We start from the raw sequence: 13,318 nt of genomic DNA, 5'->3' as shown, positions 1-13,318 counted from the left end.
ATTAAACTTCTAACTAATCTATAAAGAATTTCATGGTGACAAAAAACTCCAAAGTTTGGGGAACAAATACTGACAGACAAGAGGCAAGACTGAACGCTGCAAAGCAGCCACTAAACACGAAACACAGACAACCAAGAACTAGACAGAGAAAGACAAACAAAAAACAAGACTGGGCACAAGCAATACAATACAAGATAAACTACACAAAGACTATACTAGAAACAGGCAATAACTGGGCTAGGCAGAAGTGCACAGTGCATACCAGGGCCCTTAGGCGATGCAAAGGCAAACAGAGAAGTTTCTAGGTGATTAATAAAGCCCATCAGCACCCGAGGCTCAGCTGCAGCAATCTCAAGGCAACTACGGGTGCTGTTCAGGCATAAACAAGAAAGATAAGTCTGGCAGCCTGGAAGATCTGGACTGGACTGATCTGAAGCCTGGAACGGGTAGGGACAGCAAGACAGTCTATGGCAGCCACCAGTTCTGGTCACCAGAGGGCGAGGGGAGCACAAACCAAGAAGCAGGCAGAAAGCATACTGAAGCATAGAGAGGCTCAGCACACCCAGGTGCAGCATAGTGGAGTAATTAGTGGAAGCAGCCAGCACACAGAGGCAGAGCTAACTCAGGCAACACACACAGGTGCAGTATAGTGGAGTAATTAGAGCCATGCAAGCAGCCAGCACACAGAGACAGAACTAACTCAGAAAGGACAGACAGAAGCCAGCTCAGAAGCTGACCCCCAGAAATAAGGTAAGTCTGAGAGGGGTCAAGACCACAGACGTGACAGTGGGTGCAGGGAAGCCCAGCATGGCACACTGCATGGTCTCTGCTTCCACTGGCTTATGCCATGTTTGTGAAGAGGCAGTGAGAGCTGACTGGGGGGGGGGTTGCCAGGGCCTTTCCCACTCTTATTGAGTACTACTTCACTGGTATGAAGGAATGTATCTCCTAGATTCTTTGTTGTTTTAACGCCAAGAATTACTTTTTCATCACCAAACTTTAAATCTTCCTCAAAAACAAAGTAACCAACAACGTGGCCAGCTGTAATATTTCAGACATTACCACACCCTAGGAATCTTTTGAGGTGTTGAGCAAATTTTATTTAGAGGTAGGATTGAGGAATTTCCAAAAGGGTTTATTATTATTTTTTTTTTTAACAAATCCTAGGTGGGCATAGCTGGATAAACCAGAAATTTTTAACAAAAGGCAGGTAAACCTGTTAGAAGTCTAAATTTGGTTTTCCTTTGGACTGTCTTTTTTTTTTTTTTTTGGTCATAATTATTTGAAAATCCTGGAGTTACTACCTTCTGAATTTCTTGAATTTTGCTAGAGTGATCTTTCTGAATTCAACAGTAACAGTTCAAGAATCAACTTCAGCAACAAGCATTGTTCCGTCCTGTGAAATGTTAGCAGTTGTCTTGTCTCGAGACCTTCAAGAGCTTCCATAAGCTTCAGCACTGGCAATGCAGTCAATGCTCTGGAGAAATTTGCTAACTTGTTTTCACTGTGTCTCTCCAGATCCCAAATCTCAAACAACTAATTATTGCCTAAATTGGTTATTACTTTATTTACCATTAACCTTCACTTCACTTCATGTACCATTTCTCATTCATAATAGCTATCCCAGTAGGTTTATGATACTGTATTGTAAAATTGGGCTTTTATGCTTTATTCGTTATGTATCCTATACTGTTTATTGTAAGCCACATTTGAACTCAAACTTGTTTGGGTTAATGTGGGATATAAATGTCACAAATAAATACATAAAATCCCACCCTGAATGAAGAATTGGCCCGGGTCAGGGATTCAGAGTGGTTCGAGTGCTCTGCTGCGTTGAGGCTCCGCTTTTGTTCAGGCGTATTGAGCCCTTTGGTCATTGGGGATATTATGCCTGCTCTGTTTTATCTGCTTGCCTCTTGGTTTTGCTATTTGAAACATGGAGGAGGTGGAGAATTGTACAGCCCCCTTGATGCTAGTCAGTAGTTCTCGGTCTCCCTCTGCTGGTGGTAGTACGTATTACCCGCTCGTTGAGGTAAGGTCTAATTTCTCATTCTTCATATACAACAGGATAAGCCAGCTGCATGTAGGGGACATCTGGTGCCAGCTTGAACTTGCTCTACCAGAGCCCAGAAAGTCTAGATGACTTTCTAGTCTTGCATGCATTCCCTCCTACTGATAACTGCTTTTCTTGTCAGGCCATTGCGTAGTTGCTGATGACTTAACTGCAAGAGGGGACATACATGATTTATCCTTCTCTCCACAGAGAACCCCTCGGTAAGAAATAATGCTTTCTGTGGAGACAAGTTAGATAAAGTAGCCAAACAAGTGATTCCCAAGCTAAGGGCACAAAGATGATTAGAATAGGTTGCAAGAGCATAGACTCCTATCTTCTTGCTGCAGTAAGTGGAAACTAGTGGTTAGAGCTGAACTAGCAGGAAAGGCCACTGCTCTTCGTGGTCTTGGGCAAGTCACTTTGCCTTCCATTGCCTCTAGTACAAACCTAGATTGTAAACCAGTGGGGACGAGAATGTCCTTACCTCCTCATCAACCAGTCTATAGAACCTGAGCGTTTTGCCCAGCAACCAGCAGATGGAGACAGTATCCAGTTTGAGCTTTGTGTTTAGATTGAAGTCTTTTTATTCAAGTACAAACATATGAATCCAGATGCCAAAAATAGAACAGGTTAAATACAATCAATATAACACCATATAATACTTCCCCATCCTAATGATCTCCTAGAGTCCCAAAGCCAAAGCTTGGCTTTGTTTTTATAAAAAAAAAATCAGCCCATCATACAGGTGCTGTTCCAAACCCAACAGCTCCCCCCCCCCCCCCCCCCCCTCCCTGAGATCTGTCTTTAGAAGGGTACCATGCAACTTGAGCTTTTCAGAATTTGCTTGTCTGGAGCTGATGGTGACAGGCAGACTGTGCAGCTCTTGTGAGGTTAGCTGGAGAGTTGAGCTCTGGTTGAGCAAGGGAAGTTCCTGTTTACCCCTGAAAAATTAAAAACGCATCATTTTTTGGTCAGGACTATTTTATATTATCTTACAGGGATTGGGAATAACTGGAGTGTTGAGTTCTCTCTCTCCCACCCCCCAACACACACTCCTTGCCTGCCTGCCTGCCTGCCTTCCTTCTTTGCAGCTTAAAAAAAAGGCATACATACAGCTTCAGTGAACTTTCAAAGGTAAAAGGAAGCTGTCATACAGGCCTTAAGGGAGCTCGGGCAAGTAGCCTGTCGGCCTCGCCATTGGAACTTTTACAACTAGATTTTTGTTCAATGGCAAGAATGGCACATGTGGGCATATTAAGTGCACTCTCGGGCAGCTGGAGGCCCTGGCGGAGCATTGGATGCCAGAGACCTTCGGGCACTTGTATTGATGGTCACTCCTGGTCAGCTGTGTTTCAAGGATGCGATGCTGGGACCCAGCCGGGAGGCTCTCAAGTTCTTTTTGGCAGCAGATGCAGGGTTTTTGGAGTACAGAAAACTCCAGGGAAGGATTAGGTCTTCAAAAAAGCATTTCTTTGAAGACATTGTCAGAGCTGGTACTGGTAGAGAGTAGCACTCTTCTGGTAGCAGTTGTAGAGAGAGGATGTGGAAGGACCAGACATCTGGAATAAGTTACCAAAAGCCTCGAGATCAGTGGATTTTATTTTTTTTAGGTGGCGGTTGAAAACGCATTTATTTTATCAATATTTCTTGAAAAGAGGAGTTTGTATTTTGTATTTCTTTCTATAACCTGCTTTCGTTCTTTGAATTATTATTTCCTCAGGACTCCAGACCATATTCTTTTGTTCTCCTTGAGCCATATTAGGCGAAGTAGTCTGTAAACACCTAGATTAGAAGAGGTAGGGTAGTAAATTCTTATTAAACTTGGAACCTGAGCTCCTGTAGGACGTGGCTTGCAGTGACTTCTTTGAGCCCTTATGGAAGGCAGATAAACCACGTGGACTGTGTGGCTCAGGTGGTGTTTTCAGAGTAGCAGGGCTGCATTTTAAACCCGGGTGCTGGTCCATAGGTTTTTTTGATGTACAGTAAGGTCAAATTTCATAAGGTTGAAGTTGGTTTTCAAGGGTGACAGTGCGGAGGAGCTGAAAGAAATCTCGGTGAAACTGGAAGATGTACTGAGCTAAATCAACAAGAGTGATAAATCACCTGGACCGAATGGTATACACCCCAGGGTATTGGAGAACGTGAACATAAAATTGCTGATCTGCTGTTAGTGATTTTTAACCTTTTGTTAAAATTGTGCGTAGTACTTGAAGATTGGAGGGTAACGCCGATATATATATATACTAGCTGTTGAGCCCGTTAAAACGGGCTGGTGGGTCGCCGCCCCCCCTCCCCCTGAGTTCGCCGCCCCCGCTGCCCCTCCTCCGGCCCGTCTCTTCGCTATTCAACTTACATCTCCGCAGCAGGCAGAGATCAGCTGAGCTCCCGTCGGCCTCTCTGCCTGTGTCCCGCCCTCGTGTGACGTAACGTCAGTGAGGGCGGGACACAGGCAGGGCAGAAAGGCCAACGGCAGCTCAGCTGATCTGCCTGCTGCGGAGATGTAAGTTGAATAGCGAAGAGACGGCCGGGTGGAGGGGTGGTGGCAGCGGTGACTCCGGGGGGGGGGGTACCAGTGGCGGCGACCTCGGGGGGGGGTAGCGGTCGCGACCTCGGCGGTTCCCTCCCCTTTGCGCAGTTTCCCTCTTTGTCCCCCCCCCCCATCATCACATATTGACGCGGGGGCGGGACAGACAGGGAAGTCTCTACTGCGCATTTGCGAGTGAGTACGGTCACTCGCCATTTATATGTTTGATATATACTTGTTATCAACTGACTGGGCAAATGCCTTTGACAGTACTATGTAAGCCACATTGAGCCTACAAATTGGGAAAATGTGGGGTACAAATGCAACAAATAAATAAAATCCTAGTACACTAATGGCTGTTCTTTTGGTTTCCCAGCTTCCAAAATTGATGATGTCTGGCAGTTGTTGGCCAAAAAAATTATTTAAAAAGGGGCGGGGGAGTTGATTCCCTTAAACCTGCAAAAGGTTGCTACAGCTGCAGGTTGCTCAGAAAGAAATAATACAATTATCTGTTAATGCATTCTGGACTGTGCTTCCACGTATGAACCAAAGAAATCTTTCTGTTGCAGTTAAGCTTATTTTTATAATCGGCAGAATATCCTTCCCGGAAGCTGGGTTTTTCTCTCCCTCCCCTACATATTTACTATGTAGGGTGGCAAGATATTGTTGTGATTTTACTGCAGTAGTCTCCATGGCAATGAATTTCTCTTTTGAATATGCTTTGCAGTTGCCAAAGGCAGAGAAAAGCTGCTTCCTAATACTAATTCATACTGTTCCAGGACTGCCCTGACTCCCCAAATTCCCTGTGTGCACATGCATGTCCTCAGCTCTCCTTGGACATGTCTGACGCTAAATAGAAGCACAGAAAAGGATGCCAGATAAAGGCCAGATCGCCTTTTGTTTATCTATTCCAGTTCTTCTGCCCCTTTCGATCTGTGCTTTCTGGAATTCAGATACCGCTTGCTGTGTAAATCTATATTTCCTTTGATTGCTCCTCCTGAATCTTATTCTCGAGTCTCCTTTGTCATGTCCCCCTTGTTCCTCTTTCCTCTGTGGTAGACGTGGTTTTAGTTATTGATTAACTTAGTGGGATTTATTAGCCGCCATTATGAAGAGACTCATCTAAGGTGGTGTTACATCAGTAGCTCTTAATACAGCCGTTTCCAGGTAGCTGTCGCATGTTGTGGCTATTTGTCTATAAGGTAGACGGTGAACACAAATTATTCGCTTGAGCAGTGATTCAGGTTATCTTGGAAACCTGATTGGCTGAGCATGCGCCGAGGACGGGGTCAGGAACCACCGAGCTTAGTCAGGGCCGCCGAGAGACTGGGCCAGGCCCGGGACAAGGCCGCCCCGGGGCCCTCTCTCCACCCCTGGGCCCTCTGTACTGACCTTAAGCGCCTCGCCTTCGAAAGCACAGCAAGCAGTGGCAGACCACTCCTTCCTTCCGTGTCCCGCCCTCGCGGAAGTTACGTCAGGCGAGGGTGGAACACGGAAGGAAGGAGTGATCTGCCGCTGCTTGCTGCGCTTTCGAAGGTGAGGCGCTTAAATTCAATGCCAGGGAGCGACGGAGGGTGGGCAGACCGGACTGCGGCGGTGGCGCCGGGCCCGGGGAATTTTGTCCCCCCCCTCTCGGCAGCCCTGAGCTTAGTCATTGGTATGGAAGGGTAAACCGGCTAGGTCCCATGGTGTTTATCTGTTGCCATTTCCGCTTGCATAAAATCCTACCTCCCAAACTCGAGACCAGTGTTTCCCAAGTCGGTCCTGGAGTACCCCCTTGCCAGTCAGGTTTTCAGGATTTCTACAATGCATATGCATGAGGTTGATTTGCATACTCTGCCTCCATTGTATGCAAATCTTTCATGCATGTTCATTGTGGACATCCTGAAAACCTGACTGGCAAGGGGGTACTCCAGGATCGACTGTAGGCCATTCCTCAAGCTTTGCTAGGTCTACCCTTACTTTACCCTATCTTCCACGATGTCTACCTTGCTGCAGATTTTGGTGTAATTCAAGCTGCACATATTTTCCTGATGATCCTTCTTGCTTATGAAAACTGAAACGAATTGGCCCGAGAACTGAGCTCTGTTGCTCATCAACATAACGGTCCTATCACATGAGTGAAGTCCAGTTCCTGCTCCTTCTCATTATTTGACCACTTTCTGGCCCAGTCAGTCATTTTAGGGCCTGTAGCGAGGGCACTCAGCGATAGAGTTCCTGATTCCAGGTGTATGTCATATGCAATTTTAGGGGTTTCTTTTTGAGGCAATTGGGTGCTTTCCCAGGGTGAGAAATATTGAGCTGCATTGTAAAAGAAATTTGAGGGCTTTTTAGGTAGACTAGGCACTGACCCAGAACACACATTTACAGCACCAGCCCCTCTCTCAACAACAGCATGAGCATCACATTCTCCACCTCCCCTCCCCCTGCATCTTCTGCCAGCATCGCCCCTCCCACCCTTAAGTCTACATCTTCTTCTCTGGTCAATACCCTGTGGGAGTTACTTCCTATGTCTGGTGAGAAGTAACCTGCTTTTGAGGTACCACAGCAAATGTGTGAAGCCAGATTACCTCTGGATGGAAAATGAAAGGGGAGGGGGGGGGGTCAGTTATGCCCAGATGCCTGAATATAATGCTCCTTCGGCTACAATTGGAAAAGGTTTGAGCCAAAATCTAAACAAATCAACACCAAAATGGGGTTTCATTGGAGTTTTCTGGTTGTAACTGTCTTTAAAAAAAAAAAAACCAATTTAAGAAGAATTGAACTTAATTTGAAATTGATTCTGTGGTGTATGTATACCGTTTGTTTGTTTGTTTGTTTTAATAATGTGAATGTTATCTTGTAAACCACCTAGTCATAGGCGCTATAGAAATTCTGTTAGTTCTGAGCTGTGGCAAAAGTCCAGACTCCAAGCACTCCCGTCTAGCAATCTTCCCCAAGCCGACGCTCTGCTCACCTAATTAAAACCATGCTGCACTGGATTCTAGGAACTGCACCATCCTCTTGTTTTCCCGATGACTCAAATAATTTACTTGCCAAAGGGTTCTTTTAGTGTTAGGAATATTGGACATAGTACATTAAGGTTTTGGGGGGTTGGGGGGAGAGAGAGAGGGGAGAGGTTTTGCTTCAATGCATGCAGATTGAACTGCTAGGCATCAGTGGAAATGCTCCCTGGTTTTAAAATTAATTATATAATTCCCCACTGGTATATACATTTATCAATCAACAAGCCGTTAAGCCCATTAAAACGGGCAAGATTTTTTATTTCTGAAATGTAATTTAAAGTTGATGAACGTAATGTGAGTTGATGTCTATAGTACACTTATGTGATTTCCATGTCCCTTATTGTTGTAATATTTTGTGTGTATGAGAGAGAGAGAGGGAAAGTGTGTGTGTGCGTCTGTCTGAAGGAGAGAGTGTGAGAGTGAGTTCAGAGAGAGAGTGAGAGTGTGTATATGTGTGTGTGTGTGTGCGTGTGGCGTAGCCATGCTTGCCCTGTTTACCTCCCACCACTGCCTTTGTTTGCCTGCGCCGCCCAGCGATTCTTCTCGCTCCCCTGCCCCCTCTCCAGCCACCCATACCCAGCAATTCTCCTCTCTCCCGCCCTCGCGGAAAGAGGAAATGACATCAGAAGGCGGGACTCTGAGGGAATAAACTCAAAGGGAAGGCTAGAGACGGGCAGGGCTTTCAATGACGCAGCTGCTTCAACGGAGGTAATCGGGAGCGAGGAGAATCACTGGGTGGCTCGAGGGGGGGCCACTCCAGATTTCACTGCAACCACGTTTCGAGGCACGTCGGTCAGAGCTTGCGGCGTCGACCTCATGGGGTTGGAGGGGTGGTAGTGGCGGCGTAGTGGAGAGATCTGTAAAGAGACGCATGCGCGGCATGTGGGTCACTGTTCATTTATATAGTAGGTTAGCATAAACCAGGGTTCTAGAACTAACTAAGAGGTCATGGGTAGAAAGATTCGTATAAAATAAAGTCAATATACAAAAAATCAATATGTGAAAAGGAGAAATTCTCAGAGTAAGAACTTACCCAAGCGGAATGCTACCCTAAGGTTTAGGGCTATTCTTAGAGGGTGGATATGTTCAAAACATATGAGGAGTGTGAAAAATTGCAGGAAGACCTTAGGAGACTGGGCATCCACGTGGCAGATGAAATGTAACATGGACAAATGCAAGGTGATGCACATTGGGAAGAATAATCAGAATCATAGTTAGCTGATGCTAGGGTCCACCTTAGGAGTCACCACTCAAGAAAAAGATCTAGGTAAGGGTACTGCATGATGCCTCGGTGAGGAGTATTGAAAATCTCCGATGGAACATCTCTGCGCTTGTGTGGAATTGGTGAATAGGGCTCCAGGCGGAACGTCATTCAGTGCAACATATAGACGACTTATTTTATTTTTATAATTTAAGAGTTATGCAATTTTAGTGACCGCTGCTGCAGGCACGTGGTCGCTGAAACACGGCCCGTGTTGGGTCTTTTCAATAAAGAACTCTTCGTTGTCCTGCAGCTGGAGGTCGATGTCTGCTGATTTCTGTTTTTTTGTTGTTGTTGTATTTGTATTGAACTTTTGGTGTACTTTCTTACCCTCTCTTGATTGACATGTCCCTGCAGTTAGCCATAGGCTCTCACGACTGGTGCAATTTCTCCTTATCCTGGAACTAAACTCTACTAATCTAAACTGGCAACTCTCAAAAGTCTCCTTGAGGCAAACTGAGCCAGTGTGAGTTTTTGGTGGTTGGGAGGCGGGGAGGTATACATAGAAAGTAGCACATACGAGTTTATCTTGTTGGGCAGACTGGATGGACCGTACAGGTCTTTCTCTGTCGTCATACTATGTTACTATGACTGATTGTCGTCAAGTGAAAACTGACTCCTGGTGCCCATATAGCTTGACTTCCTCCAGAAAACCCTGCCTTCTATTTGTGTGCGGGGGGGGGGGGGCTTTTTATTGGAACATGCATTGTTGTTGTGATTGTATCAATCCAGCTTATTGTTGGTCTTCCATGACCTCTTTTTCCGTCAACCTTTTTTCTTTTTTAGCATAATTGCTTTTCCTAGGGACTCTGGCTGTCATAATGTGGCCAACATGTACTAGTTTCAGTCCCATTATGTGAACTTCTGGAGAGTATTTTGGTTTTCTTTGGGCAAGGAATGATTTATTCGATGTAATGGTTGGCCATGGTCTTTAGAGATAACCAAAAAGGAGGTAAAAAACCTCACGAAACCATGAGATATGAAGCAAAAAAGTGAGGAGAATGAATGAGGATAACAGGCTTGTTCCTGGTCATACAAAAAATTTTTTTCGAAGAGAGGAGACCCAAGAGAGTTCTGTTTCATCATTTTCCTTGGAGTACACTTTTCACGTCACACTCTCTGAGCGTTTTAAAGACCCCTGAGGCAGGCCTTTGGGCCGAAACACGTCCATGTCGGGTCACTTTTTATGTGAATTACGTCATTTTTTTAATGTGAATAAACATATTTTTTGGTATCCTCATTCATTCTCCTCACTTTTTTGCTTCATATCTCTTTAGAGATAACCATAATCAAATATGATTGGGATCAATGATGCTCCGGTTTGTGCAAATTGTAGGCAAATGTATCTCATACATACTCATTGCGGTGATCCTGAAAACCCAACTAGCTAGGTGTTCCACCAGGGAAGGGTAGATCAGTGGTGTGCTGGAGCAGGCTCTCACAGGCTCTCGAGAGCCGTTTGTTAAGTTTTTAAGAATTTTGGGAGCTGGTTCTCCATGGCTACTTTAACAAATGGATCCCAAAATGTGGGCTTGGGCCCCTCCTGAATTCTCTTTTACTTTGCTGGCGAGAGAGAGCCCCCTGTTAACAATTTACCAGCACACCCCTGGTAGAGATGCTCTGAATTCAATGGCCAGCAATGCTAGCATGACTGTTCCCCAACCCTTTGGCCTGCTAGGGGCCCCGCATCACCTCCCAGACAGCCCCAGCTCCACGAGGACCTGCATTTTTGCTAAGAGTGGAAACTTTACAGCCTGCCAGATCAACCCAGTTGCATGTTATTTCTGCCTCTCGGTGGAAAAGGAGGTTCAGCATTTCTATTTTTCCCTTTCTTTGCTGTCTCCATGGAAATGTCTTTCAGAGGTGGGTGACAGTCGGGCTATCGGGGAGAGGGAAGGATGGTGTGTGTGGTGGTGGTGGTGGTGGTGGGGGGATAGGGCTGAAGGGGGAATGAAAGATGTCTCTGGTTGCTATAGCAACACTTACATCTTCCAGCTAATAGTCTTACGTGGAGATTTTTTTTTTTCCCTCTTCCCCTTTTATGGAAGTTTTCAGATTTCTCCGATTTTTTGATTCATTGTGAATGAATGATTGATTGCTCATCAGAGATAATGGAGCAAAGAGGGGAGAATCTAGGCAGAGACAGCAGAACACAGAGGGAGGAAGCTTGAAGCAGGTCTCATTGTCACACTGGACTGACACAATGCAGAGTGCCACAATGAGGTCCTTTGAAGCGGGTCTGGGCATAGGGTCCTAAATTGAGCAGGAGCAAGTTTCTGTTCTGACAGTTTGGGGTTTTAGGCAGTGAAATATCCAAGCCTGTTTAAGAGGCGACTCGAGGACCAAACGCTCCAAGCAAGCAAAATGGAAGGTGGGGTTTCTGTCAACAGGTAGTAATGAGACATCCCCTGTTATTCTAGTACTGAAGCTCTTGATGGTGCTTCTACTTCATGCTTGTTGCTCTATCAATGCACTTCATTCCGGATGCTGCAGCACCTCCTGTTGAGGCCCCCCCACCCCACGAATCTCTGCCACCGCTCCCTTCATGTACCAATATGGAGCTACCCCCCCCCCTCTCTTACCCCGGTTTAGCCAGTGTGCCTCAGTTTTACGCTGAACCCCACCCCCTACTCCATTGTGGCCCCTCCTAATTTTTCCCGTTGCGTTGACGTGGGAGGGGAGGCAGAGTAGCATATGCTGCTCAGCTTATGCTTCCAGACTCATTAGCCCCACGCGACTGCTAAATACACATCGCAGCGTGGGCAAGGGTGTGGTGCTCACTGTCTAAGCAGGGAATGGGTAAGAAAGCAAGAAAGGGGCAATTCACACTGGTCTTGAACAAGCTCTGTGTTCTCTCTCTCTCCCCCTCCCCTCCCCCACCCTCCTGTTCAGAAAGATTGTGTAGGTGGCCTACAGCTCAAGAGGGTGACAGCTTCATTGCCGAGGAAGAGAGTGAAGTGTAAGCATGGCAGAGCTACATGGACAAGGGCATGATCTGCTTTGGAATGACTAATGACCGCATCCAATTCAAGCTTCTCCTCCTTACTTACAAATGCACTCACTCTGCTGCTCCACCCTACCTCTCTACCCTCATCTCCCCCTCCCTACGTTCCTGCCTGTAACCTCCGCTCACATGACAAATCCCTCCTCTCAGTACCCTTCTCCACCATTGCCAATTCCAGGCTCCGCTCATTTTCCCTTGCTTCACCCTATGCCTGGAACAGTCTTCCTGAATCCCTACGCCAAGCCCCCTCCCTACCCATCTTCAAATCCTTGCTTAAAGCTCACCTCTTCAATGCTGCATTCGGAACCTAACCTTTCGAACATTTAGGTTGCCCCAATCTGTCTGACCTATATGATTAACTGGACATTTGTCTTTTTAGATTGTAAGCTCTTCGAGCAGGGACCGTCCTTCCATGTTCAACTGTACAGCGCTGCGAAACCCTAGTAGCGCTTTAGAAATGTTAAGTAGTAGTAGTAGCATTTCTCTCCCTCATATTTTCCCTCCTCCTTGCAGGTCGCTTCGGCTGATGATGGCTGAAGGGTGGGGTGGAACAGTGCGGTTCTGATAAGTACATAAGTGCATAAGTAATGCCATACTGGGAAAAGACCAAGGGTCCATCGAGCCCAGCATCCTGTCCACGACAGCGGCCAATCCAGGCCAAGGGCACCTGGCGAGCTTCCCAATAGATTGTACTAGACATTATATATTCCTTCCTATTTTCTATCCCTACGTACCTGAAGATACTATATCAAATTGTATTTGTTTCCATACCGGACTTGGCGATCGCCTTTACGGTATTCTGTAAGCCACATTGAGCCTGCAAATAGGTGGGAAAATGTGGGATACAAATGTAACAAATAAATGCCTTGCTTGCTGAGAGCAACGCTCAAGGGTAGGGGAGAGAACCGGGTGGAGGGAAAACAGCACGGATAATACAGTGCCCAACAGTAAGGAATGAAAGGAAGTGACTGTTCAGTTTTCTTGGCCAGCTGGGCTTGAGTAACACTTGTACCCAGCTCCGCATAGAAAAGTCTCTGGATTTGGTGTACATGCGTTGTTTTTTTTTAACTTATGTATAGATTCCCTTTAGGACTCTGTTCAATCAGAGCCAAAAAAACACTCACCAGACCTTGTATCTGCCCTTAGATTCGTTCCTTATAATCCAGCAGGTGCCATAAAATAACCATTATATAATATACAGAAGTGCTGTCGTAAATAATTCTCAGCAGTGATGTCGTAGCAGTCAGCAGGTCACAACAACGATGTTGCAGGCAGTTGTCACTCACAGCAGTGATGTCAGAGTTGTTAGTAATTCACAGTAGTGATGTCACGATGGTTGCTGTTGATTCACAGCAGTGATCAGACACCATGTCCTCGAGGCTTGCAGTCCATACTGTATTCTTCACAAGCCTCAAAGGAAAGTTGGGCATCGGGGGGGGCAAAGGATTCACCTTCGTTTTGGTTGGTTTTC

Source organism: Microcaecilia unicolor, chromosome 14, assembly GCF_901765095.1.
Source record: "Microcaecilia unicolor chromosome 14, aMicUni1.1, whole genome shotgun sequence".
Classification (NCBI taxonomy): domain Eukaryota; kingdom Metazoa; phylum Chordata; class Amphibia; order Gymnophiona; family Siphonopidae; genus Microcaecilia; species Microcaecilia unicolor.
This window is presented reverse-complemented; position numbering follows the sequence as displayed.